At 32.7% G+C, this 19,327-nt stretch overlaps 1 protein-coding gene across 4 annotated transcripts in view; it reads left to right on the plus strand.

Moving 5' to 3' along the window:
• The window catches only part of CCSER1 (coiled-coil serine rich protein 1), a 1,457,654-nt gene that overhangs the window by 557,840 nt on the left and 880,487 nt on the right, over window positions 1-19,327 (plus strand). The window lies entirely within an intron of this gene.

Raw genomic sequence — 19,327 nt, forward strand, 5'->3', positions numbered from 1 at the left:
ACCATGTGATTGACCTTCAGCCATTAGTTATCATCACTGTCATGTATCACAGTTTGCTTTTATCTTCCTAAAGATGTGAATTTGGACCCACAGAATGAAAGCAAATGCTTGGTTTAATGCTTGCAATAGGAGCCCTTGAACAAACAAAATTAACTATCATAGTGTGAAAAAAAAATTAGGACTTTGGAGGAACAGAGAAAGCTGGATGTTTTCCTTTTGTTCCTAGAAAGACACAAATTCTAAGCATTAAATTCTTACATTTTTGATAGATTTAATTATCAATATTACAGTGACATTAGAGAATAATCATCAACAGATATCATCCTTTGGGACATATGTTGTATTACATATTTTTCTTTTATAATAAAACAGTGACAGTGTGACTTTCTTGAGAGCAGAACCTTCTGAACCTTACCGATTCTACAAACTTATGCATGAAGATAAATGTTTTGATTAGTTAACCCCAACATACGTTTACTCATTAATATAGAGAGTATACATATTTAAAACTATCATTAACTATTATCTCAAAACACAGTATATATTTAGAATGAGATTTTTTTGTTGCAAGAGTGAATGTAAATCCTCATTTTAAATCTCAAATTGATTTTAAAATTTTGATTCATTTTGTCTGATTATTTCAATATTGCTTTTTCCTTGTAATATGGTTTGGAAGAGAGCTAATCTCTGTTATTTCTTCTAATGTGATTGCATAATAGTATTTCTGCAAAATACGGTTTTTTGTAGGAATCTTTTTTAAACCTTGTGTCCATTTTGTGAGGACAAATTTAATTCAAATAAAATAATAGAAAGCTTATGATTCTCGTAATGGTGAAGAAGCTTGTGTCAGATTAATTCTCCCATACATAACAATTATAAACAGTATAGCTGGAACATTCACTATGATGGACATATGCTGGGCAATAAAATGAATCTTAATAAATTTCATGGGCTTATAGTCTACGTTTTTCCAGGACAAGGGAATTAAATTAGAAAAGCATCAAATGTTTCACTATTAAATAACAAACTTCCAGGGATTGGATCAAAGGAGAAAGTTCAAGGGTTATTTCAAAGAGTTTCATACTAAATGATAATAATAATACAACATCAAAATTTGTGGGATTTAGTTAAAACCACACTTACAGGTAAATTTATAGCTATGAATACTTATATTAAAGGAAGAAATTGTTATAACAGATCATCAGACTTTTTCCTTAAGAAGTTTAACAAGAAGGACAAATGAATCCAAAGGAAGTAAGAAGTAAAAAGAAGTAATAAAGATAAGAACAAAAGTCAATGAAACAGAAAACTGACAAACAAGAAAGGAAATTTTCAAAACCCCAACTGGTTCTTTGAAAATGTTAAGAATGAAAGAATGAAAGAAAAATGAAAGAAAGAATGGGAGAGAGAAAGAAAGAAAGAAAAACAAATTACTAATCTCAGCAATAAATGGGAAGAAATTCTACAGACATTAGTAGGATAATAAGAAAATATTATAAACAACTTTATGGCAATATATTTGAAAACATGAATGAAAAAGGACAAATCCCTTTAAAAATGCAACTTTCCAAACTGACAAAAGAAGAAATTGAAAATCTGAAGACATATTTCTATTAAAGATATAGACTTTATTATTCACAAACAAACAAACAAAACAAAATAAAGACTTCCCAAACAGAAAAAACTCCAAGCCTAGTAGGTTTCACTGTTGAAAACTATAAAATATTTAATAGAGAAATAAGACCAATATCATGCAAAAATTTTCAGGAAACAGAGGAACAAAGTATGCTTCTCAGTTTTTCTATGTGGTCAGCATAAGTCTGTTACAAAACTGACAAAATCCTTGCAAGAAAAAGGATATTACGAATACTCCTTATGAACATAGATGCGAAAGTCTTAAAAAGTATCAAATCAAATCCAGCTCTGGCATCTATGCATGTGTATGTGTGTGTGCGTATAGATAAATATATAGAGAGATATGTAAAGAGAGAGGGGAGAGTTGTTATCTGATCAATTTTATCACGGGGTACATGGATTGTTTATCATATGAAAATTAATCAAGGTAATTTATCATGTTAACAGACTAAAAAGAAAAAAAAAACATCTGTCATCGTAACAGAAAAGAAAAAGCATTTGAAAAAAATCAACATTAATTTAGGTAAGAAATAAAATCTAAGCAAGCAAGTAATAGAAGGGAACTTCCATTCCTACAACTAATATGTAATTAATGGTGCAAAACTGAAACTTTCCTTCCAATATTATGAGCAAGGCAAGAATGTCCATTCTTGTCACTTTTATTGAAGATTTTGCTGGAAGGCTTAGCTATAAATAAGGCAAGAAAAAGAAAAAAAAGCATAAATATTGGAAAGTCAAAACTAAGTCTTCTGGCAGATATATATACACACACACACACACACCTACCTTTTAAAATATATATATATATATTAAATATATATGTAAAAAATATATATATAAAATATAAATATTATGTGTGTGTATATATATATACACACACACACACTCTCCTGATGAATCTATACAAAATTAATTATATACCTGGTAGTGAATTTAGCAAGGTTGAAAGGATAAGGTTATAATAAAAAATATTTATTCCTGCATAGCAAATCACCTCCAAAATCTCAAAGAATAAAACAAAAATCATGTATTACCTCATAGTTTCTTTGATAGGGAATCTGGGAGCAGCTTACCCAAGTGGTTTTGGCTGAAGGCCTCATATGAGGTTGCACTCAAGATGTCAGCCAGGCTGCAGGCCTATGAAGGCCAAGCTCATTCCCATGGCTGTGAGAGGAGAATTCAGTTCCTTTCTGCTGCTGACCAGAGGCCTCAATTTATTGTCATGTGGCCTCTTTATTGGGCAAGATGGCAGCTGGCTTCCCACAGAGTATGAGATCCAAGAGAGAAAGAAGAAGACAAAATACACATGTCTTTTATAACTTGATCTCAGAAATAGCAAATGTTGACTTCTGTTTAATCTCTGGCTACGAACACCACAGATGCAATATAGGAGAGGACTATAAAAGGGCATGAATACTTGGAGATGGGGAACGTTCTGGTCCACCTTGAAGACTGGCCACCACAGTTTGCACTCTGCCCCCCAGTGATTTATTCCTCCCATATGCAAAGTACACTTACCCCCTTCCTAGGCCATGCAAAGTAGCATTTGATTACAGCATCATCTCCAAGTACTGAATTTTACCATATAAAGCAGTTTCGAGTATAGAGTATATATGAGGCTTCTTAGGTATAATTCCTTAAGTACAGCAATCTGAATACAGTTCTCCACTTGAAGGCCAGTGAACTTAAGAGACAAGTTAACTGTTCACCATAAAATCAGCATGCAATCATTGGACAGGCATGCTATATTAGAAATAGTCACTTCTTACAAAGAGAGGAAAAGGAGACACACAGGAGTCACTGTTCTATAACAGTTCTGAAATCCAAGTAGGCACAGGTTTAGGATGTTTTTCTTATTTTTTACTTTTTTTGTTTTTTATTAAGTCTCAAATCTTGAGAATAATTCTCCATGGCTTTCAGTTCTGCACTCAAGGCTCTTGATGCTACCTTCTGAGTCATCCTTTCCTATAGATTTAGTACATGTTTGCAGTTGAATAGTTTTCTCATCCTTATTCCTGCTTGGAGATGTCAGTATCCAAAGGCCTCTTTTTATTGTGAACTGTCTCTGTCCCTGTAAGTCCAAGCTGGAAAGTTTTTCTGTGAATTTAACTCTTAATATAACTCTTTTGGGTCTCCTGTGAATCTTTAAAGTTATTATTATTTGGTTGAGAGGATCTGTGAGGTGTACCTTGAAATCTTAACAAAAGGCACCTTTTTGTCTGACTTACCAGGTTATATGAGCACCACTTTTGCCCTTCCTGAATAGTCCTATATCTATTAAAGAAATTTCTGAGGTGACATATATATATATATATATTTACATACATATATATACACCACACATATATATGTACATGGATGAGAGAAAGAGAGAGAGAGAGAGAGAGAGAGAGAGAGAGAGAGAGAGAGATTGGTGGTGTTGCACAGTCTTTTATTTCCTTAGCTGCACAAGCAAATACGATGCAATGGGTTGGCTTTAACAATGGGAATTCATTAGCTCACAGTTTTGAAGTTAAAAGAAAGTCCAAATCAAAGCCATCATCAAGGTTATGCTTTCTTCCTGAAGACAGGTGTTCTGGGGCTGGCTTGGTGATCCTTGGTTCTTGGCCCCTCTGTCACATGGCAGTGAACATGGCAGCCTATCCTGGCCTGCCGTTCTCTTCTGGGCTCCACAGAATTTCAGCTTCTGACCTCTCCCTGTGGCTTTCTCTCTCTGTCTGAATTTCATCCCACTTTATAAAGGACTCCAGTAATAGGATCAGACCCATCCTGATTGAGTTGGGCCCCACCTTAACTGAAGTAGCTTAATCAAAAACCCCTATCTATAGTGGGTTCACACCCACAGGAATGGATTAAGTTTAAGAACATATTTTTCTGGGGTACACACAGGTTTACATATTAATCAAATTCATCAAATTATTCTCTTAACAGGGAAAGCCATCATATAGTGATAACATCACTGTCAATTATTCCATTTGTGGGTGGGAATTTCTGTTCTTCCCTTAGGAGAACTATAAATTAATTGTAGACCATTCATATAGACCATTAAAAGACTAAGTTAGGTCTATTTTGTCAATTCTTAAAAATTGTTATTAGTCCTTAATTTTCTCCTCATTTTTAGAAGAACATAAGTATAATTGAAAGATAAACATTGTCTTTACACCTACCAATGGATCCCACTATATTCTCCCTGAAGATAGGGGCATATTCTAGATTCACTGAGGACTGAAAGGTTTCTGAATAAGGAAATTCTTGCCTACAAAATGCTTGGCTCTTCATAAGCTATACCACTTGATCTGGAAAGTAGATAAGGAGGAGAGGGAAGTATAATTCAGTGGCTCTTTTGCTGTGTGAGAAACTCTGATTTCAACCGTAATTCTCCCCGGGAGTGATTAGAGATATAAAGAAATTCTTCCTCAACCACCATGCCCCTTCCACTCACAAAGTCCCATTGTAAGACATGTATTAGAGTGGCTATGATCACAGATCATTTGGAGTCATAGAGACCAGGTGTGAATCTTCTCCCACTTCATAGCTGCCACAAGTTGACTCAGGTATTTTAGTCTCTATTTCATCATATGTAATAGATCCTAGGTTCCTCTGTCACATGGCAAGGCACATGGCAGTGTCTCCTGGACTCTCACTTGTTCTCTGGGCTCTGTTGAATTTCAGCTTCTGTCTGCTCCCTCTATAACTTTCTCTCTTTTCCTTTCTGCCTCTCTCTCTGTCTTAATTTCATTCTCTTTTAAAGGATTCTGGTAATGGAATTAAGAATCATCCTGATTGAGGTTGGCCACACTTAACTGAAATAGCCTCATCAAAAGTTCCAACCTACAATGAGCTCACACCTGCAGGAATGGATGAAGTTTAAGGACATGTTTCCTGGGGCACATACAGCTTCAAACCACCAAAAGTATTAAGACAAACCTATTATGCATAATAGGTTATGACAGTTCATTTCACAAAATATCCCTGCTATTGAGGTGTTATTTTTCTTTTAAAAAGTATTACTTATATTACATAAGATTATTACTTATACTTCAGAGGCAATCTAGCATGACAATCACAATATGCAGGTACTAGAACAGACAGCTCAGGTTTGAATTTCAGCTCACCTTTACTAGATACATGAGAATTTGGGCAAGATATTTAATCTCTCCATGAAAATTGGCCCCTTCTAGAAGTGGAATTACTAGGTAAGTGAATGTTCAAAACTGCTAGATAACAACAAGATTTTTTCCAAAAGGTTTGTGCCAAATCACTGCACCAGCATGGTATAGTTTATTTACTGAACAGATAAATGTATCATGTATCATCATGTCCTTCAAAGAATATTTTGAGCACAAAAATCAAGTCCTAGATAAATCCATGTAGAAATATACAGTTCAAAAATATGCAAAGGTAAATAATATATTATTAAATAATAGATCTAAAAACCATAAGATTGGTCCTTGAGATTACCTCCATAAGGGAGTTGGGGGGAATGTGCGATTGAGGAGGGACAGATAAAGGGCTCTTACATTTTAATTATTTTATATGTGTAGTATATTTTCTTATACATTTCTTTCAAAATCGTTACATATACATTCTATTTTTTTATATGTGTGCAATGTTGCATTAAAAAACCAGTCCTTCCAAATTGTTCCTACAATGAGTGGCTTCCTGCCCACCAACCTATTTTTTGCAATATCTGTATGCCTGTGGATGTTGCAGAAATATTTTGACTACTTCTTTGCTCTCCAGTGTACCTTCTGATATTTGTTTAACGTCAGAATTAAAATGGAGTAGGACCAAGGTGAGCAAGCTTATGTATTATCAGATGGAGAATTCTTCCCTGATACATGTAATTATGTTATATGCTGATCATGAGTATCATTTTGATTGCTTATAGAAAAACAAACTGCATCTCACAGTACTAACAGTAAATGCCACCCTCCTTGTACCTGATTGCCTTGATGATCCTCTGCATTATGCTTACGTTCAATAATTAATCAAGTAACTACTAATATGGTTTTGTTATGCATGTCTGACTTTCAATTTTCTTCACGAATATAGCATTAATGTTTCACTTGTAATACAACTCACACACTTTTGTCTAATTTGATGGGCAAAATCTGGCATCAAGAATTTCAGACTACAACATAGCAGATACACAGCAGATGGCACCATACAGGATCTCCAGGGTATACTTAGAGTGTTCAGCACTTATGGTAGGAAGGGAAGGGAGAGAGCGGAGAGCCACTTAAGCAATGAAACTGTGGAAAGCCTGTAACTGTGTTCCTGAGACATGTTTTTACTGAAATTTGTTTTGTCGGGGTTTGAAAATCAGAATTAAAGGCATATTTAACTACAGCAAAAATGCCTATTTTTAATCACCTAGTATATAAAAGATGGTGTGACAAATTTAGATAACATAATGCAATTGCTTAGGAGTAATATAAACCTTATAATATTCACATGTTTACAGATGAGCAAAAATGTTTTAGCATATAGTGACATGTTTAGATGGTGAACAGCTATTCCTTAACTATATCATTTTCCTTTGATGGAAATGAAAACCTGAGGAAATTAACTATTGATTTTATTTTAACTTAGACTCAGTAATAGAATGACAGATGTTTATGCTTTCAAAAATTGTAATTTTAAATATGTTATTTTCTGTTATTGTTTTTTAAAGTATAAGTGGAAAATATGTATCGAGGATTAGCTATCAATGTAATAGAAAAGACTCAATTTATATTTGTGATAAATACAATGTTTGCAAATAAATAAGCCCATTGGTGTTGTTCTCTTTGATACACTGGCTTCTGGGCAGGATAAAGGGAAGAAGGGAATTTAAAAAGAAGAATCATGAAAGATTTGCTTCACTTACCTTGAAAACACATGAATATTGTTTTGTTATCCATGGTTTACAACAGAGGTTAGAAAACTTTTTCAGTCAAGGGCCAGATAGTAAGTATTTTCATCTTTGCTGGCCGTGTAGTCTGTATTGCAAAAACTCAAATAGGTTGTTTTAGTGGGAAAGCAGCATAAACATACATACATAACATACATAAACAGATGGGTGTGGCTGGATTCCAATAAAAATTCATTTACAAAAACCAGCCCTGATTTAGTATTTGTCCTGGGCCTGCAGAAAGATGATTAAAGTATAATGAGGAGATATAGTATAGCTAAAAGCATTAGTTTTGGGATATAGAATATACAGTCAAAATCCCATGTCTTTTACTTGGTAACAGATTGACCTGGAAAAGTTATTTAAATTCTGTGCCTGTTTTCTCATCAATAGAATGGGAATAATAATATTAACATATTGCATAGTTTTTTTGTGTTTTTTTGGTTGGTTGTTTTTTGAGAACATTAAATGTGTTAAAATACTTAAAATGGGTAGAACAGTGTTGAGTGTGTAGTAAGTGTAGTAAATGCTCAATATGTATGTTATTTTATTAATATTCCGAAGTACAAGAACCATTAGTTGAAAGAAAGAGTATGATTTGCCATTAGGCAAACCTGAATTCTTAGATCTGCAAGAATTCAGCAGTTTTACTTTATTCAATTTTACTTAATTTCTTTGATCTACCTTAGGTTTCCTCATGTATAATGAAGACAGAAATTGTTAAAATTTTTATTGTGAAGATTAAATTTAATTTGGATCTGGCAATGGAAATATAATAAATGTTAGGTCCCTTTACTTCCCTCGTTCACTTAAAAAATATCTTATTCTAACAAAAATCCTTAATTTGTTACCAGATTGAGATTTGACCCCTGTTTTGATAACACATCCATGATTCTTATTTCCCCTAGAAGTGATCTTTGATTTTTTATATTCCTGGTTCCTCTATGTTCCAGAGCTGAAGTTCTCCCCTGGACACCAGACTGGTTTGGGGGAATCTTTTGACGGTTAACAGAATTCCTAAGTACTGCCTGTCTACCTTTCTAAATCTCAGATCAAAATTACAGGGTTTAATCGTAAATTTGGGGTAGGATATTAGTAAATCAACAATATGTCCAAATATAATACCTATCTTCAAATTTAATTATATTTCCAAAATTCTGTTTTTGTCTTTAAGAAGTATTCTTAGTGCTTGCTGAAATAAGAGTCTGTTTTTTTTTTTTTCTTTTTCTCAAGGAACTCTGTGTTATAGAAGTGATTTCCTTGGTTTCTGTTTGCATCAGAATACAATTTTAATTCATCTATATCTTTCACAAAACACATCTGTTTTCCCCCAATCCCACACCAAGGTGGTACTTTCTCTAGAGTTTTGGAAAGATTTACCGCCTTTGACTTAAAACATTATTTTAATCATGTATTCTAGGATGAAATTTAACTATATAATACACTGTTTTCATAATTATCTTGTGGCATATATTTCTTATATGGGATTTGTGAAAAGTTCACAGTGAACATTTTGCTTTTATTCATTGAGTTTTTTGGACCATGTGCCATGGTTTTGACATGTGGTTATAAATATATGCTTTGATAAGATGTGGTCTAATTCAGTATCTGAAAGTTCTGTGTCTCAATATGCTTCCATTGTTTTTGAAACCTAAGCCTGTTTTAAAATTTAAGACCGATTTTCTGATATTGGAAGGTATCCTCCTATATACTACACATTATTGATAAAATGTATATGTTATTTAAGTACTTTAGCAATTTCCTTTGCTAGGGCTATGTCAAAATGTAACTGCCACTGGAGAGATAATTGCAATCTGTAAATATTCTTGAATTGTTTCTCCTAGGCATTTCTCTTTACTTAGTTGACATTCAAAACTATCCATCTTGCTGGCAAATTGTTTAGTATCTGCCAAGGATATATTTTTTCCCTCAAGAAACCTTCAGAAAAACACATTCTTTCTAGTGAATATTGGGTAAATGAGCAGTTAGTATTGTCTTGGACACATATAACTGTGAAGACCATATGCCAAAAGACTGCTGACATTAATTTTTGGGGGATAATCCTGCATAAAATATCTACATCTCTCTGTACACAGCACATATAGTAATTTTATTGTTGAAAAATAATCATGATTTAATAATTCAAGCAAGAATTTGAGAATTTTGTAATATTAAAGAAGGGAAGAGATACCAGGGTGCCAAGTGTGTGTGTGTGTGTACTTGCACACACATTTGCATGCATGTACATGTATGTACATGTACACAAGTGCCTATGTGTATTGGGAGTTACTGAGGTTGCTGGGTTATAAGGGCTCTTAAAAATATGGCCAAAAAGCAAACCCCTTAAATATATAGTTGTCATCTGTTTTCTTCCTCCCTGTCAGATTTCAATTTTGCCCTATTTGAAGATCTACCCAAACTTGCAAAAAAATAATGGGATGCCTATAAAAGGTACACCAAGACATATGAATGCATGTGCAGACTTTGCTTCTGAGCCATTTCTTGGTGTCCTTATTGTCAACTCTTACCTGCCTTGCCTCACTATTTTCATTTAACTTACTACAACTTACGACACTATCTTTACTTCTTCTGCGCAGATCTAATTTTTCCCTCTTAGTGCAAGCAATGGATACCCTCCATGACATCTGTATTAGCCTAGGACATTTTATTCTTTTTACTGCCTTAAGGGAATTCTTGTGTTGTTTGTCCAGACAGAGTGTGAATGCCCTGGGCTCCATCCTTAATCTCATAAAGTATCACCTCGCACAGAATGTGTAATTTCCTAGAACTCTGTTCACTGTACCACATTGTTTTCATTTTAAATCAGAGCCTAGGAGAAATGATGTTTTCCCAAATAATTTTTTCATTTGTTCTTCAGACATCTATGTTTTTCCAACTCATCACGCTTCACCCCAAAATGAATTCCTATTCCTGGAACATTAAGCACAAGTTTAACTCTAATTGTGAGAAATCGTGTCTTATCATGATGAGAATTTTTTTTCTTTAACCCCAACATTCCTGTTACTGTTCACTGTGTAGTTTAATAGCTATTTTCCTGAATATAAACTGCTGTCAGCCTTTTTTCTAAATGTGCCCAAAGTGAGCCAAGTTGACTCCCAACCACAAGCACCATAGTGTTTTTCCTTTATAACTGAGAGTGAGACATGGTTAGGCTGAATCATATTCAGGAGTATTAACTCTATTAATTCTGTAATCTCTTCAGTGTTTCTCAGATATAAACCATGCTGATCATTTTTAAAAGGGTCTTCTAGAGAACAAAAAACTATTAGTCAATTTAGCTATTATTTTTAAACTTCATAGGAATTCTTTGCATACTCTTCCCTGAAAATTAAAACATAAACTATTAGAACATAAAGTACCATGCTTTTTTCCCCCAAAGTATGTTATTTGTAAGGTAAGCAATGAGAATGAGAATGAAATGGACTGCATATTCATTCATGAAAAATCAGTGTGAAAAATGGGATCCATTATTGACAATTTTAAAAAAATGGTATTGATAATCTAATTTATACAAATATTTATTTAAAAATAACATTGATTTTTGGGTGGACCTTAGGAAAATGGCAAACAAGTTCAGAAATTGTTTATTTATATTTGGTTAGGACAAGTTCAAATGGACTTGAATCATTTGTCCTAAGAGTAAGTGAAGTGAAGTGAGAGAAGTTCAAGATAGTAAAAAATACAGATGACAAATGAAACTAATCAAATTATCAAAAAATAATTCCTGAATAACTGTTGTTTGGCTTGTGATAAGTGTTTTTTTTTGGTAAAATGAAATGTTCTTGCCCATATTTTGAATCTAAATAGAGAGAGATGAACATTAAAACAAGTTTAAAATAAGATAATTTAGATGATGATTTAATTGTGCCTCTAATTCTTAAGGGGATTTTTTTTTATTCAACAACTAACTGCTTGAGTGTTATGTTTATGTTTTAGGTTTGACATTAGGGTATATTATAGCATTTATTTTAAATGTTCCTTACTGTAGCTTTCTAAGCAATGCTTTCATATATGAATCAATTTAGATATAGATTGTCTTCTGTTCAGTTTTAGAACAAATTTTCATTGTTGTAAGTTATTTACTAATATTATCTCATTTATTTTCCCAACAGCTCTATGATAAAAGGGCTGTATCATCCCCATTTTATAACTAAGGAATTTGAGATTCATGGTGGTTGGGTAATTTGAAGTTTGGGTTTTATCCAAGGCATGCTGAGATCAGATGATACTCTTAATCGTACATAATGCTTCCTCTCCAAAAAAGTATAGATTTGGTGAAAATAACGGGTCTGGAGAGTGAAAAAAAGGGGGAGGATTTCATGTTTGAAAAAATGAGAGGGTGGTCATAGTCAAGTTTTCTGACAAATCAGGATAATAAAGAAAGATTGAAAATGCAGCCCTTGATTTAAAAAAAAGAACATGTTAAAATAAGGAAAAGACAGGTTGGATTCCAAATTTCTAAAGATTGTGGATGAAATTTGCAGGGAGAAATGAATAGAAACAAGTTTTTTCTAAAAAAAAAAAAAAAAGGAAGAAACAAAAGAAGGGGCCCTATTTTATACAGCTGTCATCTTAGTTAATGTATCACACTACATCTTCTTTCTCTGAAATCTTTTTCCTTACTCATCATTTACTCTCCATTTATATAACCAATACTTAAGTCCAAATTTTCATTGCCTTATATATGGATTAATACAAGAGTCTCATAATTGCGAAGCAGTAAAGTGTTTAAGAGCATCAGCTATGAAATCAGACTGACTTTGCAAGTGACACTTGCAAACTAGGTGCCTTTGGGGAAGTCTTTTAGTATCTCCAAATCTGTAAATGAAGAATTGAATAATAATATGTATAAAAGACTAATAATTATTTCATAGTAAAAATTTTGAAAAGCTATTATATTTATCCTTTTTCTCTCTTCTTGATCCACCCATATCTATTTCATCATGTCATTTTTCTTCAAAAAAAAATCCAGTAACTTCCTAATAAAGTCAAACCCCTCATTCTTTATTCAAAGCTCTTCATAATCTGGCTATCCAGACTTATCTCCCAGTTAATGTCTCTGCTCTGCTCTGGTCAATGTGCCCTTTTCATTATTCTCTGGATATGCCATGCTGATTTCTTACTGCAAACTCTTGTACGTTTTATTCCCTCAGGCTAGACATGCCCTTCTCCCCCTACTTTGTCTGCGCAAATCTCAACCTTACATTTCACCTCTCTAATAAGCCTTTCTTGATGCTCTTGTTGCCTCTTACTGGCATTTAATCACCTATGTCATTGTACTATTAATTGTTATTAAGATCAGTGCATGTGTTCCTACCTAGGGATCACATCTTTCATTTCTTTAGCATTTCCCAGAGCACAATCCAGGGTAGAGGTGTGCTGGCTAAACACTACTTCAGTGTATGAAGAGAGCAGGTGGATATTGCAGAGTATAGGAAGACAGTTTTGTCTAAATAAGTGTCTTAATTTTATTTTTATAATTTTAACTATGGTGATGCCAGAGGTGGTTATTGAGTACTTGTTTATACAAAAATTGAGTTCTGATTTCTGGCTTTTACAACATAAATGATACCATATGTACTCAAATTTATCTAAAAAAACACTATTTTGATTTAAAAAAAGAAAAAGAAAAGCCTTAAAGTCTTAGTAATCATAATGAAAACAGTAAATTGACACATACATGCACATAGATCAAATATTAAAATATTTAATTTTGTGTAATTATTTTAAACATTATTACAACAGCAGAAATACTGACAATCATAGAAACCGTTTTGCTAATTGACCTAATATATGTATACCTAGTGACATACCCACATCAATGCTTATGTGTGTGTGCTGGTATGTGTATCTACTCATTCATTTAATAGATATATTTGAGGTCCTTCTATGTGCTAGTGACCTGATAAAATAAAAATGAAAATAAATAAAATTAATGCTATACTGTAAAACATTTTGTCACTTTCTTTCTAAATATACACAACTCAAGTTAGTAAAGTAGATAAGTATTTGGGTGGCAGAAGTTTGTTGGTATGTAGTTCTGCATGACATTTCTTGTGGCAGCTTTTATTCCAGACTTCCTTTTCAAAGATGTTTGGATAGCAAACAGCTTGGAAGACAGAGATAGTATCTCCCTTGAGGGCAGAGAGCACATTTCTTTACTGACTAGGCAATTAAAGATAATGTCTTTGTCTGGGACAAAGTTTGAGCAGGTTTGCTAGCAGCCCCTTTAAAAGACTTGGGTTTCTTTTTCTTTTCTTTTCTTTTTTTTTTTTTTAAATAACTTATGTTAATAAAATACATCATTCTGTTAACATGAGGTAAACAATCTACACCTTTTAGATATTAGGTAGTGCAATTAGGAGGAAATGTTTGGTTCAATAAAATGTGTGTTAATGAAAAACAGATTTTAATCTAAACTTTTGTAGTGAAAAATCATGAATCTGGATTCACTGTACTTCATAAGACTATCATTTAAACAAGATCAACCTAGAGGAAATAAAAAACTTCCAAACTCAGGAAAAAACTTAATTCTAAAATTTGTAAAATTTTTTAGAGTTTAGGAAATCACTTGGTTCAATATAAGTTCATTTAACTAAACTTTTAAATTTATTTCTTGATTCTCCTACATATAAAATTGTTAAATAAAGAGACAAATTATGAAAAGGGGTGCACAAGGGGTGTTTATAGTAAAAATTATTATTTTACATAACTTCTTAGATTACTTTCTTTTTACCTTGTACCTTGTTAAAGTATTACACTCAATGTCAATTTTTCTGTCTCTTATATTTCTTTGTTATGCACTGCATTTCTCTTTTAAATTTAGTTATGCAAGTAATACATGCTGATGGTAAAAATTTTTTTACAATCTGTAAGCAAAACAGATGGGTAGTCTGCTTTAACCCCCAATTACACTCTCCTCCCCAAAGGTAGTCATTTTTAGCATTTTAGAATGTGTTTTTTTCTAAAAAGTTGTATGTGTTTTTGAACAAAGTTCTGTGATGTGATTGGTAAATGATTTTTTTAGTCATTCATTATATTTTCATGCCTAAGCATAATTTTCAATTGCTCAAAAACATGTTGATATGCTAGATTTTATTTTTCTTTAAATAGATACAGATTTTCAAATATGTAGTCAATTTCCCAACTTTTATGTCATTCTTCAAAAGCATCAGCCTTCTCAAGGCAATTAATATTGCATTTTCTGCCAAACAACCTGTTAATTTCAGTGTTTGGAATATAAAATGGTGGGCCAGCATGCTTCGTTGGATCATAAGAAACAACAGATGCCAGGTAGTGGAACCCTTTTCTTGTTAGGGATAACGTTATATCAATGTAGAGTTCTCGATCCCTTGGGTTAAGAGAGACTAAGTCTCCTCTTTCCCAAATCCTGTCAAATTTGCCAATATTTGCTATGGAAAGATTTAAAAAAATATGCTGCAACAGTACAATGAAATGTTCCCTGAAGAACTCTTAAGTATTTTTGACTCCAGGAATTTCAGCAATTGTTTCTTCTGCTCTGTATTCTCAAATCCCAGGTTTGCTGATCTCCACACCAACTATGCAATGTCCCAGGTCTGCAAACCATTTCATCTCAACTGCTTTTCCACAAAAAAGGAAAAAATATCCTGAGTCCAATCTTGCCATTAAGAAAAGTATCCAAATGCTTCTTTCATAGCTGATGTCCTTGTTCTTATGAAATGCAATGTTGTGGCTTACCCACTTTTCTTGCCATTCGTCCCGAGTTAGGACTCAGTTTTTCTGTACCTCATTTTTGGGGTGCTCTAATTTTGAGTCAAGTTCTTGTATCATTCATAGTTTTGTAGGTACCTTTGCCTCGCAAGCAGATATCTCCAATTCCTCTTCAGCCACCTGCTGCCTGCCGCTAGACTGGGGTTCCTTACTTGTGCACAAATGTGTGTGCCTTTTCCACCATTGTTTCTCCGTATCACCTCTGAGGGAAGGGGAATAAGAGGAACTGATGATGTACCCACATTGGCTATGTTTATCTCATCTGATTGCTGTATTCTGAGTCATAAAGTCCCTGTGTCTCTGACCCAGGAGTCTTGTCTTCTCATCAGTGTCTTTTCCTCAATGAAACTGTTGGCATGCTCATTTACTAGCTTATTTATGGAATGAGATATCAGACCCTTCTCAGCTCTTTTAAAGTTTCATGTACAAATATTTCTTCCTTTAGAAATTTAATTTCTAAATTAAACAATCAAAGAAGTCAAAATCAAAATATTTAGAATAGAATTTTTATTTTTCAGGATGACTAAGAATGTAGTAAAATAATGCAGCTGCATGTTAGTGCTACAATGAAGGCTTCCAGTGTTATAGTGTCCTTTATAAGAATGTTTTCATATGATGATAGAAACACTACTAAAATAGTACAGCTTTCAGAGTCATCAGGACTTTTCTGCTGGAAATACTGCTATTATTTTGATATAGATAATTAGTGATTTGTTTGCATTCATTGTAAGTCTGTGACTGCCATATATTTCTTTCCAGAGAATATATTTGTCTTTATAACATTGATTCCTTTGGGAATAAAAGTTTATATTTCTTAAAAAAATTTCATCTTACATTTGAATTCCAAATTATCAGAGCTTGTACAAATTTGTGTTTGTAATTTCTAATGATAATAGATTATGTATTCAAAAAAAAGCAGATTGCATTGTCATTGAAAGTATAATATAGAATAAAATGTAAAAGAAAAGTACATCTTTATATGTTGGTATACCTTTATGTGTTTATATGTTTTGTAAAATCATGAGCTTATGAAGAAGGCATCACAGCAAATTGCTTTCCTACAAAAGAAATGGGAAAGTAGGAGTTGGCTTTTCCATTGTACACCTCTACATTGTTAGTTTTCCTTGCGATGTAAATGTATTGCATTTGTGTTAGAAAGGCAAACCAAAAAAGTGTTTTTGATAAAAACAAATATAAGTATTGAAGAAACAATAAAGTTGAATTAAAATCATAGTAGATACCCATATAAGAGTCAATACTTATAGTAATAATATTTCAGCACAACATGATACCCATCCACAAACCTAAATGAAATTTTGAAATACCTTATTTTTGTTTATAGAATTAGTATTCGTTTCCAGTAAATTCAATCACCATTACACCTATTTTGTATTTGATAGAACTAAGGCATCTTTTTAAAATGCAGTTTTATTGAGATACATTCACATACCAGATAATCATCCAAAGTGTACAAACAATAATTCACAGTATCATCATATAGTTTTGCATTCATCACCACAGTCAATTTTTGAACATTTTCATTACTTCACAAAAGTAAAACTACGAATAAAAGTGAAAAAAAAGAACACCCAAAACATCCAATACCCCATATCCCCCACTATTATTGATTTATTTTCTTACTCATCTGTCCATACACTGGTCAAAGTGAGTATCAGTTGCAAGATTTTTGCAATTACAGTCATAGCTTAACAGCTATAAAAGAACGGAGGCTTCTTGATGCCCTACTTTCCACAAATAATTGGTTTCCCTATTTTCCTTATTTAAATATACATAGGGTGATATGCTTTTATATTTATTTGAAAATAAATTATTCTCGCCATAAAGGAATTAGTTTATTTGAATCATGGAAGACTGTAGAATCTCTTAAGTTGTGTTTGTATTTTGTTATAAAATTTAAATCAGTTTATGAATTCTCTGGGCTGCTTTATTTATACAATATTTAATTACGTTCCTAGGGCTAATATTAAGCATAGCTTTTCTAATAGAATATAATGTATGCTTTATAATTTTCCATAAGCTATAATATAAAAAGGAATCCTTGTTTAGATTTACTTGAATTTTTTAAAATTATTTTATTTATATTTTTACATCTTATATCTCAATTTATATGTTAAATTCTAATTCCTAGATTTTTGGTTATTTTAGGCTATTCTTATATGTTAAACATTTTTGAATATTTAAATCTTAAACATATGTTTTAAAGTAACCTATTTTCCATTCTAATTATGCATTGCCTGTTTCCTTATTTATTCCATTTGAATAGCATTGGAAGGTTTTGTAAATCTGGTTACATATATTTTCTTAAAGAGGAGCTAATTTCCATAACAAAGCTTCCCCATAAATTCATTTGTTCAAAACCATTTATTTAACCCTTTTTATGTTTCTAACCTTCTCTCAGGTCCTTGAGATATATTAGCCACACCTATGTTTATAAGTAAGAGTCACACTTATAATTTACACTTTCTCCTTCTCGTTTGGGTGTTTGTTTGTTGCCGCACAGAACTATGAAGTGTAGGATCAAGTATAGTGCACTTGCTGGAAAAACAGTAAAAGGGACGCTGAGCTGGCAAAATCATAGATTTCCACTGGTTGGATGGGGGTGAAGAAGAGAAAGATAGGTAAGATTGAGATTGATTCCTCAGAAAATTTTAATTTATTTCAGGAGACAGTGGAAGCAATGTAGTCATTTATAATGAAATCTTACCAAATGAAAATTATGGATATTTAAATTTTGATTATTCTGGCCATTATTTATATTTTGAATTAAGAGTAAGTTTCATGTGTTCTGTTCTGTGTGTATACATGGCCTTGATATCACTCTAGGTAAAAGTGTGTGTGATCATTTGCCTGGTGATTTTTGACATTGTAACTATATGGATTTTAGGTTTGTGTTTCTCATGTCCAATCTAGCAGATTCAATAAAGAATACAACGATACTCTGTTTACCCAAGTTATGGACAGTAAATCCTAATAGATTTTTATAATAGGGTCCTCATAGGAGCTGCTCTTTGACTAAAGCGTCTTGGTTTAATGAAGTGAAAGATGCTTTTTATGACCAGATTTCTATAGTGCACTTTGTGTTGTGCTTCATGGCATAACAGTCTAGTACTTTGAAGTCTTTTGATAGCTATTTGGTGCATGGCAAAAGAGAGTTTGGGAAAGTTTTAATTCTTTTTTCTTTCATATTGAAACAAAAACATTCCATTTTTTAACCTTTGTCTTTCTTTTTCATCCCGTAGAGACAATGCAACATTCACCTCTCTTTCACTCTCTCAGTTTCTCTTTCTCCAATTTTTGACATGTATTTGTGAAACACTGATGAAAAGTAAGTTCTTTTAGACTAGATAATTCTGGTCTGATCTGGTCTGACCTTGATCTTTCTGAGACATTCCCTGTGTTCTCACATTGGTCTTGATGATGTGTATTGCTTACGGTTTTCAATCTTCCTTGTTTGGGCAGTGTAGGAACATCTTTAAAGTTTGAGCGTTGCCAAAGATATCGCTCAAATAAACATGGTTGTGTGCATTTATTTAGGATTTAAATGACAAATGGAAAGAAAAGAATAAATACTTTTTATTCTTGGGTCCAAACCTCAAGAAACATAATTAATTTTATATAACCTGACAACCTAAAGCAGATTTAAAATAGGTATTCCTTAAGTCTATGAGAATCAAAGCCTTAGAAGAGGAAGCATCCTCAGACATGAGACAAGCTATTCTGAGAAATTTTGCATAGCTAAAATATTCTTAGCCTTTTTCCTTTACTAACATGCTGACTCCACAAACCTAGAATAAATTGCTTTATTTTCTTTTTATCTCCATTAATCTCAAATTGCTTTAGCTTCCTTTTTATTTCATTTGTTCCCTTAGAGAGAGAAAAATTATTTCATTGTCTGATGTGTTGATATTCAAAGTCTTTATTTTGACTATAGATTTTTTAAAACTCTTTGGAACATCTTAAATGTCCAAATAAAAGATCATAATCTCCCTGCCTCCTTAATCA

The sequence above is a fragment of the Choloepus didactylus genome, chromosome 3 (assembly GCF_015220235.1).
Source record: "Choloepus didactylus isolate mChoDid1 chromosome 3, mChoDid1.pri, whole genome shotgun sequence".
In the NCBI taxonomy this organism is placed as follows: domain Eukaryota; kingdom Metazoa; phylum Chordata; class Mammalia; order Pilosa; family Megalonychidae; genus Choloepus; species Choloepus didactylus.